At 40.0% G+C, this 10,051-nt stretch overlaps 1 protein-coding gene across 2 annotated transcripts in view; it reads right to left on the bottom strand.

Moving 5' to 3' along the window:
* CDK17 (cyclin dependent kinase 17) overlaps positions 1-6,014 on the bottom strand; it is a 103,711-nt gene extending 97,697 nt beyond the window's left edge. Inside the window, exon 1 of one of the 2 annotated variants that reach the window (XM_019641720.1) lies at positions 5,415-6,014. The gene's annotated coding sequence lies outside the window, so the exon portion shown is untranslated. The remainder of the gene's footprint in view (positions 1-5,414) is intronic. The other variant, XM_019641721.1, reaches the window with a different exon arrangement.
* Between the last annotated feature and the right edge of the window lie 4,037 nt (positions 6,015-10,051).

The raw sequence follows: 10,051 nt of genomic DNA, 5'->3' as shown, positions 1-10,051 counted from the left end.
AATTAATTTTTATGGCAACAAAATAAAAGAAAGCTAATCTTTCATTCTTTTTTCACGTTAATGGACTACTGTCACAGGTCAAGTCAATAAAATTTCCTGTTCTTTAAATATGAACAGGAGATAAGGTATATATTAACAATACTAATTTGCAATTTTCATATCATAAACGTCAGTTTTTAATATAAAAAGTGATGACCAAAAATATACAATCTGGTCTGATATTTTCATTTTTCAGTAGTAAATAGCCACATATCAATAAAAACAAGACCAAAATTTACACTTTACTTAATTAAAATAAGCAATACCAAAACAAAAAACCAATAGGCAATTATATGTGTATAGATATACAGACATAAAATTTATCTACCTTAAGGCAAAATTTTCACCCAATACTGAAGCAACCTACACGGCATGCATGTGGGCTGTCTTCCCTTTTATGGCATATGCTCAAATAATTCAAAGCAATTTTAACACATGTAAAATCAAAATAAATAAATGAACATGTAAGTAAAAATGAAAGTAAATATACTTGTATCACAAGACCAGGTATAATTATATTTTTTTGCTTTTCAGCACCCATATTCATTTTATTTTATGTCCAAAGACCGCTAATTGATAAACCTATGATTAAAAATATATCTACAGGGCCGTCCAAGTGCCACATTAGTTGGGAGTTGGCTTTGGAGCACCAGCTCTGAGCAGCAGGGCCCCGGTTCAGATCCCACATGAGGGCTGGTGACGCTGCGCCCTCTACAGCTAAGATGCTGAACAACGGGCAACCTGGAGCTGGGTATGCCGTGAGTTGCCGGTGACGGCATGGGCTGCAGAGGGGCTGCCATGAGCTACCGTGAGTGGCTGACAGCCAGTGTGAGCGGCCAGCAGTCAGCGTGAGCTGCTGTGAGCAGCTGTCCAATGGCCGGCGAGCGACTGCCTCACCCTAGAAGAGTACAATGATAATACCAACATGGGCCTGTGAAGCGACATCCTCCACAGCTAGACTGAAGAACGAAAAGGACAGCAGCTTGTCTGTTCCCCTCCCCTAAATCCCCAATTAAAAAAAAAAAAAACCTTAAAAAAAAAAAGTCCTCCCTTAAACATTTTGTATAGATCCATTTTTTTACAAAGTAAAACTAACCCAATGGAATTTAAATCTAATTTTGATGAACTTTTTAATTCACTTTTTAGATCTCTCTACAGGAGATACTCAACACTGACTTTTTAACCTCGGATCCCCATGGAAGCACTGTACAGTAGTGGTTTGAATGCCTAAACAGAAATCCTCACCATAGAGGTAAGACCCTGGAGACAATCAATTACTTAAACTGAGGTCTCTGTTTCCTCATTTGAAAAACAATACCTATAGGATGGAATTATTTTGAGGATTTAACAAGTTAACACTTGGCACAGTACACAGTACCTATCAAAAGAGGAATTAAGATTCTTTCATAACTTACGTATATCAAGATATATTTTAACAAGGGGACTTTGGAGAGCAAGATAATTTTTGATCACTGCAATATCCTATGGATCTGTACCTCTATCATCTCAAATACAGTATTCGGTATCATACAGTACTGCAGAACATAACATTATTTATAGTAGCACTCCACCTATTAGATTTACTGCTAATCTATTGATTTTCCAAGTTGGCCAACACAGAGAGGAAAACAGACTAGGAGAGGTAAGCTAGTCAGATGTATTCAATACATTTTTCTGGCCCTTGGCTATTCCTCTTTCCAGGTCAATATTTTGCAGATATCAAAGAATTACCAACTAAAAAGGCTGGGAACAAAATAATGACAAAGAATCCACTAATGACAGTAAGCATTCTTGGCTTAAATTTTGAGTATCTCATAGAAGTTTAAAAAAAAAGCCAGTCTAATAGGTCCTCTTCCAAACAGTTCAAACAAATCACCAACATTATAGGTTGAATGCTAGTAACCTACACCAGGTTTTCCATTGTAGGCAGTTTTTTACCTCACAAATACTAAATAAAGCTCATTTTTAAATGCCATAAATCTATTTTTTATCTTCATTATTTAAAATGCAAAATGCCATAATTAATTCATAAAATGCACTTTAAATAACTCGTTCCATGTAAAAATTTAAGCAAAAATTACGGTCAGAGGACATAAATTCTTCCTTCACATGTATAAAAGGAAGCAATTTTTGAAACAGATAAAATACTCTAAAGAATATTTTTATAAATTGGATTTGGCATGTCTTTTTTTTACAATACAGCAATAAATTCATGAAGTAAATGTGCACCGTGGAAGTATAAAAGCTATATAAAAATACCTTAAGATGATGCCATAATTTTTATAAAGACAAGAGATCAGTATAATGATTCAAAATGTAGTGCCTTATAAATATTCAGCATTAGACAGACAATAATGAAGAAAATACCAGGGCAAAGATTTTGTGTTCACAGATTTTTTTTTTTTTAATTAAGGGACACCACCATCATTTTCACTATCGAATATCTACCTCAATTGCTATTATAGCTTCCATTGTTCACAATGAAATATTTGCAGTTTTTTAATTAGTGTTATTTCACTAGTAAAGGGGAAGGAGGTAAATATTGCTGAAAATTAGGGAAAAAACTAAAGCCTTGAGACAGTATTTTATATAATTTGATATATATGTATATGTGTGTATATATATATTATATATGTATGTCTTTCCACCATAATTGTAGGACTGAACCAATATCTGAAAACTAAAGATATCAACAAATATATACATTAAAATCTGCTTGTTCAACACAGCTGTTCTGTGCTACAAAGAAAATAAAATTTAATATTCCTATTTTTTTGTAAAACCAATGACTTATTAGAATGAGTTTTTACAAATTTTATCATATATTGCATCTTTTCTTCCAATTTCATCTTTCCTTACTATACTATGTCTTTTTCCTACTGGTAACCAGAGTACATTTGGCAGGGTGCACTATTTCAAATACCTAACACTAAAAGTTACTTTTTTGTAACCAAATCCAAGGATGACAACAAATCACACATTTTATAGAAGCTTTTTTTAGTAACAGGCAAATCAGGATATTAACAAGACTTTAATTCTTCATATGCTTTTTTCTGATTATAAAAGTAATGTGGAAATTTGAAAAATACAGAAATTTATTTTTGTTTTCCCATAAACCCCACCACCCAGAAATCTTTAACTTCTTGGCAGATTTTCTTCCAGTGGGAATTAAACTTCAATTATATAATTAGACACTAATAAATACGCAGAAAAAAATCAATATCCTCAAGATGGCCTTTCGATAAGTGTTATATAAAAAAAATCGATTATGAATATGATCTGTTAATTTCACATCCAAAATATGTTGGGGGGCAGAGGGGTGGAATAGGAAGTCCCACAGCTCAGAAATTGGTTCCTAAATCCCTTTCACAATTTTTATAGTGTCAACATTTTAATGGTAGCAAGCAACAAGATATGACTGTCCTTATACACAACAATATCAACAGTAACATCCCTACATCAAACAGGCTTTACTTTTATTTTCTTTGCATTAATATTTAAATGTGTTTTTATTTTTGCTGTAATAAAACTAATCAATAATATATTTGCCTAACTTCAAAGACTCAGCTATTTTCCTTGAAGCCCAGCATTTAAATTGTTGGTATTTCTGGCCCATAAGCTTGTTTACTAGATAGGATAGCATTTTTTGTATTCCCATATTCTCTCATAACATAAAAAACAAGAATATGCCTTAAATGTAGCCAGTTTTTTCTTTTGTTCCAAATGTTTAGGAACAATGTTAGAATTACAGATGTCAGAATTACAAAGACCAAAATGACTTCATTAACAAAACAACATCCCAACATTTAATAAGTCACCACTTAGTCTCATAAAAGAACAAAACCAATGATATAAGGACTAATTTTTTTTCTTAAAATTTGGTTGAACCTTATTTCTAGCTTCAAGGGAGGATTTCCTCTACTCAAGGCATCAAAGATCTTAAGATCCCATTCATTTTCTTCTGTCCAATGGTTAACAAATCTAAAATACAGTAACTCAGATTTGTTACTCTGACCTTACACAAGCGCCTCTTAAATCCTTCAAGAAAGAATCAGCAAAGTTGGAGCAAAGACTTGTCCATCTTTAAGTCAAGACTTTACTGATAAGTGACAGAAGGTCTGATTGTTCTGATTGTCAGGAATACGCTTTGCTGACCCTAGAAATAGCCAAAACTCCAAACAAAATTGGCCACTTTTGAATCTAGAGAATTAATCTGGCTAACTAACGAGGCGATAAGCCACGACCAACGTCGTGTCTTTGGTGGACATATTAATGTACAGGACGAGCACCAAAGATTTCAGCTAAATGCTTTTGCCCTTTCTGCAGAAGAAAAGCTAATTGTTAATGGCCATGTGACATTACTAAGATCCCAGAAAGGAAAGGGTAGGAGGAAGAGAGGAGAGTTCAAGGCAGTTCAGGGTCAGAACTAGCTCAGGCATCCTGTCATTAGCAAACGTTCTCCAGCTGAAGGCAAAAATACTGCTTACCCGAAAAGCAGTGGGTGAAAAGTAGGGGGAGAATGAGGGGAAAACCACAGGAGTCAATGTGGCAGTGAGGGGGTGATGAGAGGGAGGCAATCTGGAGCTATTCAGCTGAGTTGGGGAGCAAAAGCATGCGGCACAAAAACGCTGAGAAAAGCGACTGCGACGGAAACAATACTTGGCAGCCCCCTCATCTTCCCTTCCCCGTGGGTTCCGAGGGTTTCCCACATTGCCTCCACCTCTGCTCGTGACCAACACTCATGGGTGTGACCCGCCAGCGGGAGGTTGCCCTGATCTTTGTCTCCGCCCGCGCCCCACGCGAGGGCTGCTCCTCCCCCTCCTCCGCGCGCCCCACCCGCGCACACCCCCGGCGTCTCCAAGGAGCTAGAAGCGCCGCGGCCGCCGCCCCCTTGCCCACCTCCAGCGGACCCGCGTCCCTTCCTTTCCCTCCGAGCTCCGCCGCCCGCGCCTGCAGCTCCACCCCCGCCGAGGGACCTTTGTGTCGTGGGGGACTTTCAGCCTCTCCCCCTCCTCGGCCTCGCGGGGTGACCGGCCTCCCCCCAAGACCAAAGCGGCAGCAAGCACCGGAGGCGGTGGCGGCTGCAGGCGCAAACCGCGAACGAGGCTCAACGGACACTCACACCCCACCCCGGCCCCGGAAATGCTCAGACGACCCGAGGTCCTCGCTGGACCCGAGGGGCGACAAGCACACGCGAGCCCCCCTGAGCCGCGCCTCCCCTTCTCAACTTCCCGGCCGGGCCTGAGCCTCCCGCGCCCCCACCAGCCGCCCGCCCCGGCCCTCGAACCTCGGTCCTAAGCACCCCCCGCCCCTCCCAGCCCGGAGTCAGCCGGGCAACAGGGAAAGCCCCGCGCCGACGCCCGCAGCCAACTCACCAGCAAGTGCGGGGGCCGCGTCCCGCGGCGAGGCGCGGCGCCGAGGGCAAGCTGCTCCGCCAACGCCCGTGGCGACCGGATGCAGGTCCGGGTCCCGGCAGCTGGCCGACCGAGGCGCCTCGGACCGGCAGGCCTCCGCCGCCGCAGCTGCCTTCCGGCTCTCGCCGAGGGTCCGGAGCCTCCGGGAGGGGCCGTGGGGTTCCTTACGCGTTGCCAAGCCCCCAGGTCAACATGGCTCCCGGGCCGCCGAGCCGCGCGGGCGGCCCACTAATCCCCTCGGAAAAGCCCGGGCGGGAGCGAGGCGGGCAGGGAGGCGCCGACGCCTGGCTGAAGCTGCCCGGCCGTACGCGGACTCCTTCCTCTCTGGGGCCGGACCGTGAGGAGCTGAAAAGATCGGCGGGTGGCCGCTTTCGCTCGCTGCGTGTGCGTCGCGTTCTCACTCGGCGGCTGCAGACTGACGCCTCCGCCTGTTCCCCGGAGAAGAGAGAGCGAGAGAGAAAAAAGACTTTTATTGAAACGATCCAACCAGCGGCGGCGGAGAAAACCGACCGGCCGCCGGAGCTTTCCCCACCCCCGCCGGAGCGGCAAGCTGGGGGCAGCGCGACCCCTGCCGGCGGCTGCGAAGGGGGCGGGGCCGGTGGGCTAGGGGCGGGGCCCAGACGGCGGGGCGGGGTATCCCCGGGAAACCTCCGCCCCGAGGTTGGGGCTTTGCTCTGCTCTTCCTGCATTTTGAAGCGGTCGGAAGAGGGTGGGAGGGGTGAGAAGACCCCACAGAAGTGAGCTTAGGCAGCGTCCGTTCACAGCATCTGGGGAAGAAATTATCTGAATAAGTCACCCCCTTCATCTTCTCCCCAACCACCCCAAACAAAACAAAAACTCTTGCTTAAATTATCCTAGTAATTAAGATACCATAGTTCCACAGGTCTCCACTGGTTTTCTAGAGTTGATGTCAAAGTACCCACACTTGAGTATGTTGATTGCTGCAACTTCTCTTCTTTATTGTGTGTGGGTGGTGGGTACCAGTGCAGCAGTCATTCCTGCACGCAGCATTTATTCATTTAAACTACAAATTTCTTTATGTTATAGTCTTGGCAATATGCTAGGTCCGCAAAGGCCTGAGAGTCTAGCTGGGATGAAAGATATTCAATAAACAATTATAATAAAAACCTGAGCTTTATGAGAAAGGAAACACAAGGTGCTGTGAGAACAGACAGGAACTACTGTTGCAGTTGCTTAAGTTTTGTTTTCTTCAAGGAGGAGGGCTGTGAAGAGGTTGGCCCAGTTTCTGTAAATATTTTTACTTTCTTGTTTTCCAGAGGCTAAAAGCTAGTTCAGGAATGAACAGCAGAGTGAAAGTGAAGACAAACTGAAGTAGTACTGACCCACTTTTTTCCACTAATAAGGATAAAAGCATAAAGTAAAAACAAACATAAACGCCTAGAGGGGGATAATGAGAAGATTGAAAAGAAGAGACTAGGGACCGGATGTGGACAACCTAAACAAGAAAAAAAAAAATTTTTAACCACATGAAAGGCCTGGTGAAGTGAGATATAAATATTTTTCCATTTTGATACCAGGAAATAGACTTAATAAATTTTTAATGCACTTTCAAATCACATTATGTCCTGAAGACCTGACAATTATCTCTTGGATTCCTGGATGAATCCTTTCTCCCTAAAAATCATGTTTGCTGACTTCTTTCATTTTGTTGGGCAAAGTTGAATCTATCTACTGTAATATCCAACAATCATATATTTCAGACTTCGCCCATGCCTCTAAAATTACCAGGATCCATAAATTTGCAACATTTATGCTCTACACATATTTAACACTTGCTTATCATACAAAAATGCAAATATATAACACAAGCTTTCTTTTAGAACAAGTGTGCTTTTTAAAAAAGCACTTTTAATGATACTTTTTAGATTTGTCCAAGTCAAAGAAGTTTATAATATAGCAAGAAGAAGCATCCTTTTCAGAGGTCTTTTAAAGTTAGAGAGATAGAAAAATTGATATTTATATAGTCCTATGTGTATGCCAAGTATTTTTCACATACTTGCCTTATTTAAAAAATAATTGTATGCCTTTTTGATCCCTTAGTAGATATTAAAAATCACAATAAAAGTGTCTACAAAATGGCATCCTGAGTTTCTCATCAACGATTCCCCCTTCATACCATTAGATTGGAATTAGTCCATTAGAAATCAAGAATTATTCTAATTGCCTCATCTAAAGCTGCTAAAAAGCACCCTTTCCTCTTTCTATATCTTTTATTACTATAATAAAGATTTCATAATTAGAACTGAGATCATTATCGATCTATTCTTTCCATCCAAAAATATTTACTGACTGCACATGATGTGCCAAGCACTGTTCTAGGCACTGAAGATATAGAAGAAGTGAACAAGACGGCTAAAGGTGTTGTTCTCATGAAACTGTTTTCTAGTGATAGAAACAGGCAATGAACATATAAATTACTTTAGAAATTAATAAGATAACATAATTATGAAAAAAATGGAACAATAATGGAAAAACAATTGGAAGTGGGGATAAATAGGGGTATTTTAGGTGGTGAGATCAGGAAAGGCCTGATGATCAACAGAGGCTAGAAACCGTGGGTTCTTTCTTTATATCACTCAGTAAATTATTTGATCAAGAAAAGACGACATGAAAAAATAAAATGTGGTATGGTCATACGATGGAATATTATTATTCAGCCACAAAAAAGAAGAAAGTGATGTGACAAGCTGGATCAACCTTGAGAACATTATGCTAAGTAAAATAAGCTAATCACAGATGGACAAATACTGCATGATTCTGTTTATAGGAAGTATCCCAAATAGTAAAATTCAGAAGTAGAAAGTAAAAGGGTGATTATCAGGGGCTGTAGAGTGGGAGAAATGGGGAGTTGCTGTTCAACAGGTATAAGGTTTCAGTCATGCAAGAAGAATAAGTTCTAGAGATCTGCTGTACAACATGGTGCCAATAGTTAATACTGTACTGTACACTTTAAAATGTGTTAAGAGGGTAGAACTTTCGTTATCCATCCTTATCACAATAAAAAACAGGAAAGAAAAAAAGGAAAAGTCTCATACAATCAAAATAATGGGCGAGTGCATGTATTTAGTTACTTTTCTAAACTGATTTAAAATTCATACATCATGTTTTTGGCATGTTAGTTGGCCTTTTCCCTAGGTCGTAATACAGACTTTTTTTTCAATTTTGTAAGATAAAGTTAAATTATAAAATTAGATCATTTCCCAAGCTGTTGTTAGTAGATATTCCCTAGCAAAAAAAAATAAATAAAAAGATATTCCCTAGTGCTTGGTGTGGAAGAGGAGAAAGAATTCCACAGTCAAATCCACTTGGGAAATGCCCTGTATTTTATCTCCCTTTTGGAATTCACAATGCACATTTACATATTAAAAGTTCTGAGAAGTCCTAAAATTAAAAGTTTTCATAATACAAAAAAAAATGTTTATAAAAATTTAATATAAAAAAGTTTTTATAAATCTTTTTTCCAGTTGAACCAATGTATGCCAAAATGTTTGGACCATAGAACAGCTTTATCACAAAACATATACGAAAATATTGAGGGACACTTATGTGCTAGCACAGTTTGGGAATCTGCTCTCTTGGAGCATTAAGAATTTACTGTTCAGCCTTGAGAAAGGGGGCCCTTGAAGAGTAGAATTTGAAGGTCATTGAACTTTGGACAGAGAGTAGAATGGAATGGAGCCGGAAAGTCTTTGCTGTGATTCAACTTGAGAGTGACTTAGCTTAGGAAACAAATGTGAAACATATCCAGATAAGATATGGAAAAGAGACACTGAAGCTGGTTTTCAGTTCTCTACATCAGTGGTTCTCCAACGAAGGTCCCTGAACCTGCAGCATTATCACTTGATATCCCAATATCACTTGGGAATTTCTTAGAAATGAAAATTCTCAGGCTCCACCCTAGATCAACTGAATCAGAAACTCTAGGATGGTGTCTAGCAAACTGTTTTAACAAGTCCTCTAGGATTCTGTTGCACAATCAAGTTTGACAACCACTGCCCTATACAGCATCAATACATAACTTTACCTATTTCCAAAACAATTTTCTACATGCCTGGATTTCTGAACCATTTCCAATCATTAATAATTGCAAAAAATTCTCAAAAAATATTAGTTAACTTAACGAATTGGGAAAAAGCTCTTTGTCTGGCTCTATTCTCTATTTTGTTAGGTCGAACCATACAATAAACCTATTTTTTGCAACAACAGTGAAGCAAATCAAGCTAAGGGCAGCAATCAACTATCTTCCCCCTAATATCACTTGAGTAAAATAATTTTACATTTTGTAAAAATGAAACTACAGGCATACCTCTGAGATATTGGGGGTTTGGTTCTAGACCACCATAATAAAGCAAGTATAGCAATAAAAAGGAAGTGTAATCTTTTTGCTGGTGGAGGGTCCATTTGTAAAAGACATAACACCTGTGGAGTGAAATAAAGTGAAGTGCAATAAAACAAGATAGCATGTATAGGTAAGAAAAAAGCATTGTCAAGGTATTTTTTTAACCTTCTTTAAAAATAAAACAGCTCGCCTCACCCTACCGTTCATTTTTTTATAAATATTTTGTGTCGTCCCAACA

This window comes from Hipposideros armiger, unplaced genomic scaffold (assembly GCF_001890085.2).
Source record: "Hipposideros armiger isolate ML-2016 unplaced genomic scaffold, ASM189008v1 scaffold_63, whole genome shotgun sequence".
NCBI classification, from domain to species: Eukaryota; Metazoa; Chordata; class Mammalia; order Chiroptera; family Hipposideridae; genus Hipposideros; species Hipposideros armiger.
Note: the sequence above shows the minus strand (reverse complement) of the source record. Positions and strands in the feature narration are given on the sequence as shown.